The following is a 15,820-nucleotide window of genomic DNA, read 5'->3' on the forward strand; positions in this document are numbered from 1 at the left end:
TATTCCACGGAGGCGGACACCCCGCAGATGCCTGGCTGGGCTGGAGCTCTGTGGGACAGGCTGGGAAATTTTGCTACCTCTGCAGGCTGGCACAGACGGAGAGGAGGAGACGGACGTCGATACACAGACTGATAGAGAAGAAGCCATGGAAGTGGACGGAGAGGATACTGGAGAGGAAGAGAAGGATGCGGATATGTACGAGACAGAGGAAGAGATGGAGGTGGAAACGAAAGATTCTATTGAAGAGATGGATATTGATCTAAAAGACAAGGAGGAAGACATGGTCTTGGGATGAAGACCGATGCCAGCAGCAGAACAGGCAGGTGCTCCCCACAGGCAGAGTGGGTCCCCTGCTGCCAGCCTGGGGCCGGGCTGGGCACTCCCTGCTCAGGGACACGCTAGCCCATGCACTGCATTCTGCTGGCCATCCCTGGCCTGGCCTGGGCTTGCTGTGGGCCACACAAGCCCTGTTCCAGTGCCTGGGCCACAGCCCCCAGCCAGGCTCCCTTCTGGCAGCAGAGTCCCACTGGGCCAGTGTCCCAGCCCGGCAGCACATGGAACACCCTTCCGTGCCTGACTGCACTGACCGTGCTACTTGTTTTTCTTCCAGGACTTAGGGACATCACAGACACAGATGCCACCCTGCTGTACATACATTTTACAGTTGTTGTGTTCAGGATAGAGGTTTTAGAGTTTGTTTAAGTTGTCTGTAAATACGTTTCATAGAGTTTTGTTAGATCTCTTCTCAGGTAAATAGGTTCTATAGTTTGTTGTTGTTGTTGTTGTTGTTGTTGTTGTTGTTACCAATATTCTTACAGTGTAAATATGTGGTGTAGTTCATTCTTGTTCCTTTTCTTCTACAGATAAACAGTCTTTGATTTTCACACCCCAGTTCTCTTTGCATTTTCTTCGGGCACATTTGCAAAGCTGTGGGTTGTTTCGGGAACAATGTTTGCAGGACTCTAAAAAGAGTATCAAAACCGCTCTGCCACACTCTCAGCTGCTGCTGCTGCCCCAAAAAGCACTGGCTGGCTTTGCTCACACAATCACAGTTGTGGTGGCATTTCTACCACACCACAGGACAGCGATGTTTTCCCTCTTCTCCTGGAAATACCTACAGCACTTGTGGGTAGCAAGGCAAACATGAGCCTCTTTTAGTGGCCCTTGAAATTGGACATGTGAAATGAGGCACACAAAGCCACAGGCCAGCTGAACCTGGCATCTCTGAATGGGTCTTTACATTCTTCCCAGGAAGATGAATGGCAATCACTATTTTGGCAGGGAGGAAAGTGCATCAGCTAGCAATTTGCTGTAGAAAATGTGCTTTCTGCTCCTCTCACAGCCAAAACTCCTACCCATTTCTTGGAAGTCCTTCTTAGATAAGGACCGTGTTCAACTGAGTGACAGTGAAGCCAAATGGCAATGCCGCAATCAATTGTCCTGTACACAATCTCCTTCATCCATGTGGAAGGTTACTCACGGGCACACAAGAGGACGGAAGAAACCCAAATGCATCGTTGGACATAATAAAGTCAGACGTGTTGAGGGCTGAAGAAATCTTGCAGAGATATGGAAAGCTGCCCTGAAAACCCAGTTCGGGGAGAGCCTGAGCTCTTTTGTGCTTCTAGGCCTGAAGATGCTCAGCAGCTTTCCCAGATGCTCAGCAGGCAGTAGGATTGTGCCTGAATCTGGCTCTGGAAATGCCAGTGCCTCAACTGAGAGCTGTGGCAAGGATTTCCATTGCATGGAGAGGGGCCACAGTCCTGCAAGAGTCTTTCAGCAGAGCAAACAGCAGCCTGGAGGGTGGGCAATGCTGCATCTGGACCACTGCATGCTCATCCTTCACCACAATGCAGAGCTGCCATGGATCACTTTTTCCATTTGTCCTGTTGGATATGTTTTGGAGAAGTTGTTCTAGGTGGCTTTGGATGGTGATCCAAGTAGGAAGCAGCCATTCGCCTGCTGTGATATCCTTACAACTAGTCCTAACTTCTCATTGCCTTTGGTTTGATTGGGGGTGTTTTATCTGTTTGTTTGATTGGTTTCTTTGGGTTGGTTTCTTTGTGTTTTTCTCTCTTTTGCTTGGAGTTTCTTTTCCTTTTTTAGAAATGACTGGTGAAGTTGGCACAACCAAACTCCAGAAAACGTAAGCCAGGCTTGACTTTCCAGAAATTGCTTTTGGCTGGCTTTAGCTGCATTCCCCAGGATCACGATCAGCAGTAGATATTTGCAGGTTTTGCTCTGCATCCTCAGCCTGCCCAGATGTTGTTCAGTGTTTCAGCAGTGGAGAAGACGATGGATATTTTGCTAAACCTCCTTTCAAACAACAAAACTTGGGTTAGCACGACAGAAAAGAAGAAAAGAAAATCTTCGCCAGTTAGAACAGAGCCAGAGTCCCACCATTTCCCCCTCCACTTTTCTTTCTTTTCTACATTTAGAGGTAAAGCTTCCATCTCCAAAAGCTTCCATCTCTCACTTCCTGATGTAGCCATTTGCTACCCTTTAGCCTTGACTGCCACGCATCGGACTGCTGTCCGTGTGGGGCTGGGGATGCTCAGCCTGGAAAGAGAAGGGGGCTGGCGAGGCCTCCCTGCAGCTCTAGGAAAGATGGGCACAGAGAGGAGAAGCCTTTCAACTGCAGGAGTGAGCTTGAAGTTGGATCTGATGAAGCTGCTCTTTTCTACTCAGACTGCTGGGCCACTGGCCCAGGCTGTGCACAGAGGCTGGGGATGCTCCATCCTTGGCAACATCCAAGGCCAGCTGGGAGCGGGGCTCTGAGCAACCTATTCTGGGCGAAGATTGCTCCGCTTGGAACAAGATGGTCTTTAGGGTCCCTTCCAAGCCCAAGCACCCAGGGATTCCGTCATTCATTCTACGGTCTCCGTTGTCCACTTCAGCCTGGGCCTCAACTCCTGGCGGTGATGTCACAGTGCACGCTCCAGCTAGAACTTCCAGCATCCAGCAACGGCCACAACACAACCCTTGGCTCCTTGTGCCAGCACGCTCTTCACCCTGCTCCAAGCCTACCCCTGTCACCTTGTTGCCACCTGCTCCCTGATTCCCCCAGCAGTCCCCAAAGCTCCCCATCGCTTGGATTTTGCTCTCCATCCCTGCAGGATGTCTGCATTTGTTCCAAAAGAGGTATGGTACTATTCCACGGAGGCGGACACCCCGCAGATGCCTGGCTGGGCTGGAGCTCTGTGGGACAGGCTGGGAAATTTTGCTACCTCTGCAGGCTGGCACAGACGGAGAGGAGGAGACGGACGTCGATACACAGACTGATAGAGAAGAAGCCATGGAAGTGGACGGAGAGGATAGTGGAGAGGAAGAGAAGGATGCGGATATGTACGAGACAGAGGAAGAGATGGAGGTGGAAAGGAAAGATTCTATTGAAGAGATGGATATTGATCTAAAAGACAAGGAGGAAGACATGGTCTTGGGATGAAGACCGATGCCAGCAGCAGAACAGGCAGGTGCTCCCCACAGGCAGAGTGGGTCCCCTGCTGCCAGCCTGGGGCCGGGCTGGGCACTCCCTGCTCAGGGACACGCTAGCCCATGCACTGCATTCTGCTGGCCATCCCTGGCCTGGCCTGGGCTTGCTGTGGGCCACACAAGCCCTGTTCCAGTGCCTGGGCCACAGCCCCCAGCCAGGCTCCCTTCTGGCAGCAGAGTCCCACTGGGCCAGTGTCCCAGCCCGGCAGCACATGGAACACCCTTCCGTGCCTGACTGCACTGACCGTGCTACTTGTTTTTCTTCCAGGACTTAGGGACATCACAGACACAGATGCCACCCTGCTGTACATACGTTTTACAGTTGTTGTGTTCAGGACAGAGGTTTTAGAGTTTGTTTAAGTTGTCTGTAAATACGTTTCACAGAGTTTTGTTAGATCTCTTCTCAGGTAAATAGGTTCTATAGTTTGTTGTTGTTGTTGTTGTTGTTGTTACCAATATTCTTACAGTGTAAATATGTGGTGTAGTTCATTCTTGTTCCTTTTCTTCTACAGATAAACAGTCTTTGATTTTCACACCCCAGTTCTCTTTGCATTTTCTTCGGGCACATTTGCAAAGCTGTGGGTTGTTTCGGGAACAATGTTTGCAGGATTCTAAAAAGAGTATCAAAACCGCTCTGCCACACTCTCAGCTGCTGCTGCTGCCCCAAAAAGCACTGGCTGGCTTTGCTCACACAATCACAGTTGTGGTGGCATTTCTACCACACCACAGGACAGCGATGTTTTCCCTCTTCTCCTGGAAATACCTACAGCACTTGTGGGTAGCAAGGCAAACATGAGCCTCTTTTAGTGGCCCTTGAAATTGGACATGTGAAATGAGGTACACAAAGCCACAGGCCAGCTGAACCTGGCATCTCTGAATGGGTCTTTACATTCTTCCCAGGAAGATGAATGGCAATCACTATTTTGGCAGGGAGGAAAGTGCATCAGCTAGCAATTTGCTGTAGAAAATGTGCTTTCTGCTCCTCTCACAGCCAAAACTCCTACCCATTTCTTGGAAGTCCTTCTTAGATAAGGACCGTGTTCAACTGAGTGACAGTGAAGCCAAATGGCAATGCCGCAATCAATTGTCCTGTACACAATCTCCTCCATCCACGTGGAAGGTTACTCACGGGCACACAAGAGGACGGAAGAAACCCAAATGCATCGTTGGACATAATAAAGTCAGACGTGTTGAGGGATGAAGAAATCTTGCAGAGATATGGAAAGCTGCCCTGAAAACCCAGTTCGGGAAGAGCCTGAGCTCTTTTGTGCTTCTAGGCCTGAAGATGCTCAGCACCTTTCCCAGATGCTCAGCAGGCAGTAGGATTGTGCCTGAATCTGGCTCTGGAAATGCCAGTGCCTCAACTGAGAGCTGTGGCAAGGATTTCCATTGCATGGAGAGGGGCCACAGTCCTGCAAGAGTCTTTCAGCAGAGCAAACAGCAGCCTGGAGGGTGGGCAATGCTGCATCTGGACCACTGCATGCTCATCCTTCACCACAATGCAGAGCTGCCATGGATCACTTTTTCCATTTCTCCTGTTGGATATGTTTTGGAGAAGTTGTTCTAGGTGGCTTTGGATGGTGATCCAAGTAGGAAGCAGCCATTCGCCTGCTGTGATATCCTTACAACTAGTCCTAACTTCTCATTGCCTTTGGTTTGATTGGGGGTGTTTTATCTGTTTGTTTGATTGGTTTCTTTGGGTTGGTTTCTTTGTGTTTTTCTCTCTTTTGCTTGGAGTTTCTTTTCCTTTTTTAGAAATGACTGGTGAAGTTGGCACAACCAAACTCCAGAAAACGTAAGCCAGGCTTGACTTTCCAGAAATTGCTTTTGGCTGGCTTTAGCTGCATTCCCCAGGATCACGATCAGCAGTAGATATTTGCAGGTTTTGCTCTGCATCCTCAGCCTGCCCAGATGTTGTTCAGTGTTTCAGCAGTGGAGAAGACGATGGATATTTTGCTAAACCTCCTTTCAAACAACAAAACTTGGGTTAGCACGACAGAAAAGAAGAAAAGAAAATCTTCGCCAGTTAGAACAGAGCCAGAGTCCCACCATTTCCCCCTCCACTTTGCTTTCTTTTCTACATTTAGAGGTAAAGCTTCCATCTCCAAAAGCTTCCATCTCTCACTTCCTGATGTAGCCATTTGCTACCCTTTAGCCTTGACTGCCACGCATCGGACTGCTGTCCGTGTGGGGCTGGGGATGCTCAGCCTGGAAAGAGAAGGGGGCTGGCGAGGCCTCCCTGCAGCTCTAGGAAAGATGGGCACAGAGAGGAGAAGCCTTTCAACTGCAGGAGTGAGCTTGAAGTTGGATCTGATGAAGCTGCTCTTTTCCACTCAGACTGCTGGGCCACTGGCCCAGGCTGTGCACAGAGGCTGGGGATGCTCCATCCTTGGCAACATCCAAGGCCAGCTGGGAGCGGGGCTCTGAGCAACCTATTCTGGGCGAAGATTGCTCCGCTTGGAACAAGATGGTCTTTAGGGTCCCTTCCAAGCCCAAGCACCCAGGGATTCCGTCATTCATTCTACGGTCTCCGTTGTCCTCTTCAGCCTGGGCCTGAACTCCTGGCGGTGATGTCACAGTGCACGCTCCAGCTAGAACTTCCAGCATCCAGCAACGGCCACAGCACAACCCTTGGCTCCTTGTGCCAGCACGCTCTTCATTCACCCTGCTCCAAGCCTACCCCTGTCACCTTGTTGCCACCTGCTCCCTGATTCCCCCAGCAGTCCCCAAAGCTCCCCATCGCTTGGATTTTGCTCTCCATCCCGGCAGGATGTCTGCATTTGTTCCAAAAGAGGTATGGTACTATTCCACGGAGGCGGACACCCCGCAGATGCCTGGCTGGGCTGGAGCTCTGTGGGACAGGGTGGGAAATTTTGCTACCTCTGCAGGCTGGCACAGACGGAGAGGAGGAGACGGACGTCGATACACAGACTGATAGAGAAGAAGCCATGGAAGTGGACGGAGAGGATAGTGGAGAGGAAGAGAAGGATGCGGATATGTACGAGACAGAGGAAGAGATGGAGGTGGAAAGGAAAGATTCTATTGAAGAGATGGATATTGATCTAAAAGACAAGGAGGAAGACATGGTCTTGGGATGAAGACCGATGCCAGCAGCAGAACAGGCAGGTGCTCCCCACAGGCAGAGTGGGTCCCCTGCTGCCAGCCTGGGGCCGGGCTGGGCACTCCCTGCTCAGGGACACGCTAGCCCATGCACTGGATTCTGCTGGCCATCCCTGGCCTGGCCTGGGCTTGCTGTGGGCCACACAAGCCCTGTTCCAGTGCCTGGGCCACAGCCCCCAGCCAGGCTCCCTTCTGGCAGCAGAGTCCCACTGGGCCAGTGTCCCAGCCCGGCAGCACATGCAACACCCTTCCGTGCCTGACTGCACTGACCGTGCTACTTGTTTTTCTTCCAGGACTTAGGGACATCACAGACACAGATGCCACCCTGCTGTACATACGTTTTACAGTTGTTGTGTTCAGGATAGAGGTTTTAGAGTTTGTTTAAGTTGTCTGTAAATACGTTTCATAGAGTTTTGTTAGATCTCTTCTCAGGTAAATAGGTTCTATAGTTTGTTGTTGTTGTTGTTGTTGTTGTTGTTACCAATATTCTTACAGTGTAAATATGTGGTGTAGTTCATTCTTGTTCCTTTTCTTCTACAGATAAACAGTCTTTGATTTTCACACCCCAGTTCTCTTTGCATTTTCTTCGGGCACATTTGCAAAGCTGTGGGTTGTTTCGGGAACAATGTTTGCAGGACTCTAAAAAGAGTATCAAAACCGCTCTGCCACACTCTCAGCTGCTGCTGCTGCCCCAAAAAGCACTGGCTGGCTTTGCTCACACAATCACAGTTGTGGTGGCATTTCTACCACACCACAGGACAGCGATGTTTTCCCTCTTCTCCTGGAAATACCTACAGCACTTGTGGGTAGCAAGGCAAACATGAGCCTCTTTTAGTGGCCCTTGAAATTGGACATGTGAAATGAGGCACACAAAGCCACAGGCCAGCTGAACCTGGCATCTCTGAATGGGTCTTTACATTCTTCCCAGGAAGATGAATGGCAATCACTATTTTGGCAGGGAGGAAAGTGCATCAGCTAGCAATTTGCTGTAGAAAATGTGCTTTCTGCTCCTCTCACAGCCAAAACTCCTACCCATTTCTTGGAAGTCCTTCTTAGATAAGGACCGTGTTCAACTGAGTGACAGTGAAGCCAAATGGCAATGCCGCAATCAATTGTCCTGTACACAATCTCCTCCATCCACGTGGAAGGTTACTCACGGGCACACAAGAGGACGGAAGAAACCCAAATGCATCGTTGGACATAATAAAGTCAGACGTGTTGAGGGATGAAGAAATCTTGCAGAGATATGGAAAGCTGCCCTGAAAACCCAGTTCGGGGAGAGCCTGAGCTCTTTTGTGCTTCTAGGCCTGAAGATGCTCAGCACCTTTCCCAGATGCTCAGCAGGCAGTAGGATTGTGCCTGAATCTGGCTCTGGAAATGCCAGTGCCTCAACTGAGAGCTGTGGCAAGGATTTCCATTGCATGGAGAGGGGCCACAAGAGTCCTGCAAGAGTCTTTCAGCAGAGCAAACAGCAGCCTGGAGGGTGGGCAATGCTGCATCTGGACCACTGCATGCTCATCCTTCACCACAATGCAGAGCTGCCATGGATCACTTTTTCCATTTCTCCTGTTGGATATGTTTTGGAGAAGTTGTTCTAGGTGGCTTTGGATGGTGATCCAAGTAGGAAGCAGCCATTCGCCTGCTGTGATATCCTTACAACTAGTCCTAACTTCTCATTGCCTTTGGTTTGATTGGGGGTGTTTTATCTGTTTGTTTGATTGGTTTCTTTGGGTTGGTTTCTTTGTGTTTTTCTCTCTTTTGCTTGGAGTTTCTTTTCCTTTTTTAGAAATGACTGGTGAAGTTGGCACAACCAAACTCCAGAAAACGTAAGCCAGGCTTGACTTTCCAGAAATTGCTTTTGGCTGGCTTTAGCTGCATTCCCCAGGATCACGATCAGCAGTAGATATTTGCAGGTTTTGCTCTGCATCCTCAGCCTGCCCAGGTGTTGTTCAGTGTTTCAGCAGTGGAGAAGACGATGGATATTTTGCTAAACCTCCTTTCAAACAACAAAACTTGGGTTAGCACGACAGAAAAGAAGAAAAGAAAATCTTCGCCAGTTAGAACAGAGCCAGAGTCCCACCATTTCCCCCTCCACTTTTCTTTCTTTTCTACATTTAGAGGTAAAGCTTCCATCTCCAAAAGCTTCCATCTCTCACTTCCTGATGTAGCCATTTGCTACCCTTTAGCCTTGACTGCCACGCATCGGACTGCTGTCCGTGTGGGGCTGGGGATGCTCAGCCTGGAAAGAGAAGGGGGCTGGCGAGGCCTCCTTGCAGCTCTAGGAAAGATGGGCACAGAGAGGAGAAGCCTTTCAACTGCAGGAGTGAGCTTGAAGTTGGATCTGATGAAGCTGCTCTTTTCTACTCAGACTGCTGGGCCACTGGCCCAGGCTGTGCACAGAGGCTGGGGATGCTCCATCCTTGGCAACATCCAAGGCCAGCTGGGAGCGGGGCTCTGAGCAACCTATTCTGGGCGAAGATTGCTCCGCTTGGAACAAGATGGTCTTTAGGGTCCCTTCCAAGCCCAAGCACCCAGGGATTCCGTCATTCATTCTACGGTCTCCGTTGTCCACTTCAGCCTGGGCCTCAACTCCTGGCGGTGATGTCACAGTGCACGCTCCAGCTAGAACTTCCAGCATCCAGCAACGGCCACAACACAACCCTTGGCTCCTTGTGCCAGCACGCTCTTCATTCACCCTGCTCCAAGCCTACCCCTGTCACCTTGTTGCCACCTGCTCCCTGATTCCCCCAGCAGTCCCCAAAGCTCCCCATCGCTTGGATTTTGCTCTCCATCCCTGCAGGATGTCTGCATTTGTTCCAAAAGAGGTATGGTACTATTCCACGGAGGCGGACACCCCGCAGCTGCCTGGCTGGGCTGGAGCTCTGTGGGACAGGCTGGGAAATTTTGCTACCTCTGCAGGCTGGCACAGACGGAGAGGAGGAGACGGACGTCGATACACAGACTGATAGAGAAGAAGCCATGGAAGTGGACGGAGAGGATACTGGAGAGGAAGAGAAGGATGCGGATATGTACGAGACAGAGGAAGAGATGGAGGTGGAAATGAATGATTCTATTGAAGAGATGGATATTGATCTAAAAGACAAGGAGGAAGACATGGTCTTGGGATGAAGACCGATGCCAGCAGCAGAACAGGCAGGTGCTCCCCACAGGCAGAGTGGGGCCCCTGCTGCCAGCCTGGGGCCGGGCTGGGCACTCCCTGCTCAGGGACACGCTAGCCCATGCACTGCATTCTGCTGGCCATCCCTGGCCTGGCCTGGGCTTGCTGTGGGCCACACAAGCCCTGTTCCAGTGCCTGGGCCACAGCCCCCAGCCAGGCTCCCTTCTGGCAGCAGAGTCCCACTGGGCCAGTGTCCCAGCCCGGCAGCACATGGAACACCCTTCCGTGCCTGACTGCACTGACCGTGCTACTTGTTTTTCTTCCAGGACTTAGGGACATCACAGACACAGATGCCACCCTGCTGTACATACATTTTACAGTTGTTGTGTTCAGGATAGAGGTTTTAGAGTTTGTTTAAGTTGTCTGTAAATACGTTTCATAGAGTTTTGTTAGAGCTGTTCTCAGGTAAATAGGTTCTATAGTTTGTTGTTGTTGTTGTTGTTGTTGTTGTTGTTGTTGTTGTTACCAATATTCTTACAGTGTAAATATGTGGTGTAGTTCATTCTTGTTCCTTTTCTTCTACAGATAAACAGTCTTTGATTTTCACACCCCAGTTCTCTTTGCATTTTCTTCGGGCACATTTGCAAAGCTGTGGGTTGTTTCGGGAACAATGTTTGCAGGACTCTAAAAAGAGTATCAAAACCGCTCTGCCACACTCTCAGCTGCTGCTGCTGCCCCAAAAAGCACTGGCTGGCTTTGCTCACACAATCACAGTTGTGGTGGCATTTCTACCACACCACAGGACAGCGATGTTTTCCCTCTTCTCCTGGAAATACCTACAGCACTTGTGGGTAGCAAGGCAAACATGAGCCTCTTTTAGTGGCCCTTGAAATTGGACATGTGAAATGAGGCACACAAAGCCACAGGCCAGCTGAACCTGGCATCTCTGAATGGGTCTTTACATTCTTCCCAGGAAGATGAATGGCAATCACTATTTTGGCAGGGAGGAAAGTGCATCAGCTAGCAATTTGCTGTAGAAAATGTGCTTTCTGCTCCTCTCACAGCCAAAACTCCTACCCATTTCTTGGAAGTCCTTCTTAGATAAGGACCGTGTTCAACTGAGTGACAGTGAAGCCAAATGGCAATGCCGCAATCAATTGTCCTGTACACAATCTCCTTCATCCACGTGGAAGGTTACTCACGGGCACACAAGAGGACGGAAGAAACCCAAATGCATCGTTGGACATCATAAAGTCAGACGTGTTGAGGGATGAAGAAATCTTGCAGAGATATGGAAAGCTGCCCTGAAAACCCAGTTCGGGGAGAGCCTGAGCTCTTTTGTGCTTCTAGGCCTGAAGATGCTCAGCACCTTTCCCAGATGCTCAGCAGGCAGTAGGATTGTGCCTGAATCTGGCTCTGGAAATGCCAGTGCCTCAACTGAGAGCTGTGGCAAGGATTTCCATTGCATGGAGAGGGGCCACAGTCCTGCAAGAGTCTTTCAGCAGAGCAAACAGCAGCCTGGAGGGTGGGCAATGCTGCATCTGGACCACTGCATGCTCATCCTTCACCACAATGCAGAGCTGCCATGGATCACTTTTTCCATTTGTCCTGTTGGATATGTTTTGGAGAAGTTGTTCTAGGTGGCTTTGGATGGTGATCCAAGTAGGAAGCAGCCATTCGCCTGCTGTGATATCCTTACAACTAGTCCTAACTTCTCATTGCCTTTGGTTTGATTGGGGGTGTTTTATCTCTTTGTTTGATTGGTTTGTTTGGGTTGGTTTCTTTGTGTTATTCTCTGTTTTGCTTGGAGTTTCTTTTCCATTTTTAGAAATGACTGGTGAAGTTGGCACAACCAAACTCCAGAAAACGTAAGCCAGGCTTGACTTTCCAGAAATTGCTTTTGGCTGGCTTTAGCTGCATTCCCCAGGATCACGATCAGCAGTAGATATTTGCAGGTTTTGCTCTGCATCCTCAGCCTGCCCAGATGTTGTTCAGTGTTTCAGCAGTGGAGAAGACGATGGATATTTTGCTAAACCTCCTTTCAAACAACAAAACTTGGGTTAGCACGACAGAAAAGAAGAAAAGAAAATCTTCGCCAGTTAGAACAGAGCCAGAGTCCCACCATTTCCCCCTCCACTTTGCTTTCTTTTCTACATTTAGAGGTAAAGCTTCCATCTCCAAAAGCTTCCATCTCTCACTTCCTGATGTAGCCATTTGCTACCCTTTAGCCTTGACTGCCACGCATCGGACTGCTGTCTGTGTGGGGCTGGGGATGCTCAGCCTGGAAAGAGAAGGGGGCTAGCGAGGCCTCCCTGCAGCTCTAGGAAAGATGGGCACAGAGAGGAGAAGCCTTTCAACTGCAGGAGTGAGCTTGAAGTTGGATCTAATGAAGCTGCTCTTTTCCACTCAGACTGCTGGGCCACTGGCCCGGCTGTGCACAGAGGCTGGGGATGCTCCATCCTTGGCAACATCCAAGGCCAGCTGGGAGCAGGGCTCTGAGCAACCTATTCTGGGCGAAGATTGCTCCGCTTGGAACAAGATGGTCTTTAGGGTCCCTTCCAAGCCCAAGCACCCAGGGATTCCGTCATTCATTCTACGGTCTCCGTTGTCCACTTCAGCCTGGGCCTCAACTCCTGGCGGTGATGTCACAGTGCACGCTCCAGCTAGAACTTCCAGCATCCAGCAACGGCCACAACACAACCCTTGGCTCCTTGTGCCAGCACGCTCTTCATTCACCCTGCTCCAAGCCTACCCCTGTCACCTTGTTGCCACCTGCTCCCTGATTCCCCCAGCAGTCCCCAAAGCTCCCCATCGCTTGGATTTTGCTCTCCATCCCGGCAGGATGTCTGCATTTGTTCCAAAAGAGGTATGGTACTATTCCACGGAGGCGGACACCCCGCAGCTGCCTGGCTGGGCTGGAGCTCTGTGGGACAGGCTGGGAAATTTTGCTACCTCTGCAGGCTGGCACAGACGGAGAGGAGGAGACGGACGTCGATACACAGACTGATAGAGAAGAAGCCATGGAAGTGGACGGAGAGGATACTGGAGAGGAAGAGAAGGATGCGGATATGTACGAGACAGAGGAAGAGATGGAGGTGGAAATGAATGATTCTATTGAAGAGATGGATATTGATCTAAAAGACAAGGAGGAAGACATGGTCTTGGGATGAAGACCGATGCCAGCAGCAGAACAGGCAGGTGCTCCCCACAGGCAGAGTGGGGCCCCTGCTGCCAGCCTGGGGCCGGGCTGGGCACTCCCTGCTCAGGGACACGCTAGCCCATGCACTGCATTCTGCTGGCCATCCCTGGCCTGGCCTGGGCTTGCTGTGGGCCACACAAGCCCTGTTCCAGTGCCTGGGCCACAGCCCCCAGCCAGGCTCCCTTCTGGCAGCAGAGTCCCACTGGGCCAGTGTCCCAGCCCGGCAGCACATGGAACACCCTTCCGTGCCTGACTGCACTGACCGTGCTACTTGTTTTTCTTCCAGGACTTAGGGACATCACAGACACAGATGCCACCCTGCTGTACATACATTTTACAGTTGTTGTGTTCAGGATAGAGGTTTTAGAGTTTGTTTAAGTTGTCTGTAAATACGTTTCATAGAGTTTTGTTAGAGCTGTTCTCAGGTAAATAGGTTCTATAGTTTGTTGTTGTTGTTGTTGTTGTTGTTGTTGTTGTTGTTGTTGTTACCAATATTCTTACAGTGTAAATATGTGGTGTAGTTCATTCTTGTTCCTTTTCTTCTACAGATAAACAGTCTTTGATTTTCACACCCCAGTTCTCTTTGCATTTTCTTCGGGCACATTTGCAAAGCTGTGGCTTGTTTCGGGAACAATGTTTGCAGGACTCTAAAAAGAGTATCAAAACCGCTCTGCCACACTCTCAGCTGCTGCTGCTGCCCCAAAAAGCACTGGCTGGCTTTGCTCACACAATCACAGTTGTGGTGGCATTTCTACCACACCACAGGACAGCGATGTTTTCCCTCTTCTCCTGGAAATACCTACAGCACTTGTGGGTAGCAAGGCAAACATGAGCCTCTTTTAGTGGCCCTTGAAATTGGACATGTGAAATGAGGCACACAAAGCCACAGGCCAGCTGAACCTGGCATCTCTGAATGGGTCTTTACATTCTTCCCAGGAAGATGAATGGCAATCACTATTTTGGCAAGGAGGAAAGTGCATCAGCTAGCAATTTGCTGTAGAAAATGTGCTTTCTGCTCCTCTCACAGCCAAAACTCCTACCCATTTCTTGGAAGTCCTTCTTAGATAAGGACCGTGTTCAACTGAGTGACAGTGAAGCCAAATGGCAATGCCACAATCAATTGTCCTGTACACAATCTCCTTCATCCACGTGGAAGGTTACTCGGGCACACAAGAGGACGGAAGAAACCCAAATGCATCGTTGGACATAATAAAGTCAGACGTGTTGAGGGCTGAAGAAATCTTGCAGAGATATGGAAAGCTGCCCTGAAAACCCAGTTCGGGGAGAGCCTGAGCTCTTTTGTGCTTCTAGGCCTGAAGATGCTCAGCACCTTTCCCAGATGCTCAGCAGGCAGTAGGATTGTGCCTGAATCTGGCTCTGGAAATGCCAGTGCCTCAACTGAGAGCTGTGGCAAGGATTTCCATTGCATGGAGAGGGGCCACAGTCCTGCAAGAGTCTTTCAGCAGAGCAAACAGCAGCCTGGAGGGTGGGCAATGCTGCATCTGGACCACTGCATGCTCATCCTTCACCACAATGCAGAGCTGCCATGGATCACTTTTTCCATTTGTCCTGTTGGATATGTTTTGGAGAAGTTGTTCTAGGTGGCTTTGGATGGTGATCCAAGTAGGAAGCAGCCATTCGCCTGCTGTGATATCCTTACAACTAGTCCTAACTTCTCATTGCCTTTGGTTTGATTGGGGGTGTTTTATCTGTTTGTTTGATTGGTTTCTTTGGGTTGGTTTCTTTGTGTTTTTCTCTCTTTTGCTTGGAGTTTCTTTTCCTTTTTTAGAAATGACTGGTGAAGTTGGCACAACCAAACTCCAGAAAACGTAAAGCAGGCTTGACTTTCCAGAAGTTGCTTTTGGCTGGCTTTAGCTGCATTCCCCAGGATCACGATCAGCAGTAGATATTTGCAGGTTTTGCTCTGCATCCTCAGCCTGCCCAGATGTTGTTCAGTGTTTCAGCAGTGGAGAAGACGATGGATATTTTGCTAAACCTCCTTTCAAACAACAAAACTTGGGTTAGCACGACAGAAAAGAAGAAAAGAAAATCTTCGCCAGTTAGAACAGAGCCAGAGTCCCACCATTTCCCCCTCCACTTTGCTTTCTTTTCTACATTTAGAGGTAAAGCTTCCATCTCCAAAAGCTTCCATCTCTCACTTCCTGATGTAGCCATTTGCTACCCTTTAGCCTTGACTGCCACGCATCGGACTGCTGTCCGTGTGGGGCTGGGGATGCTCAGCCTGGAAAGAGAAGGGGGCTGGCGAGGCCTCCCTGCAGCTCTAGGAAAGATGGGCACAGAGAGGAGAAGCCTTTCAAATGCAGGAGTGAGCTTGAAGTTGGATCTAATGAAGCTGCTCTTTTCCACTCAGACTGCTGGGCCACTGGCCCAGGCTGTGCACAGAGGCTGGGGATGCTCCATCCTTGGCAACATCCAAGGCCAGCTGGGAGCGGGGCTCTGAGCAACCTATTCTGGGCGAAGATTGCTCCGCTTGGAACAAGATGGTCTTTAGGGTCCCTTCCAAGCCCAAGCACCCAGGGATTCCGTCATTCATTCTACGGTCTCCGTTGTCCACTTCAGCCTGGGCCTGAACTCCTGGCGGTGATGTCACAGTGCACGCTCCAGCTAGAACTTCCAGCATCCAGCAACGGCCACAACACAACCCTTGGCTCCTTGTGCCAGCACGCTCTTCATTCACCCTGCTCCAAGCCTACCCCTGTCACCTTGTTGCCACCTGCTCCCTGATTCCCCCAGCAGTCCCCAAAGCTCCCCATCGCTTGGATTTTGCTCTCCATCCCTGCAGGATGTCTGCATTTGTTCCAAAAGAGGTATGGTACTATTCCACAGAGGCGGACACCCCGCAGCTGCCTGGCTGGGCTGGAGCTCTGTGG

This window comes from Cyanistes caeruleus, chromosome 11, assembly GCF_971803275.1.
Source record: "Cyanistes caeruleus chromosome 11, bCyaCae1.hap1.1, whole genome shotgun sequence".
NCBI lineage: Eukaryota > Metazoa > Chordata > Aves > Passeriformes > Paridae > Cyanistes > Cyanistes caeruleus.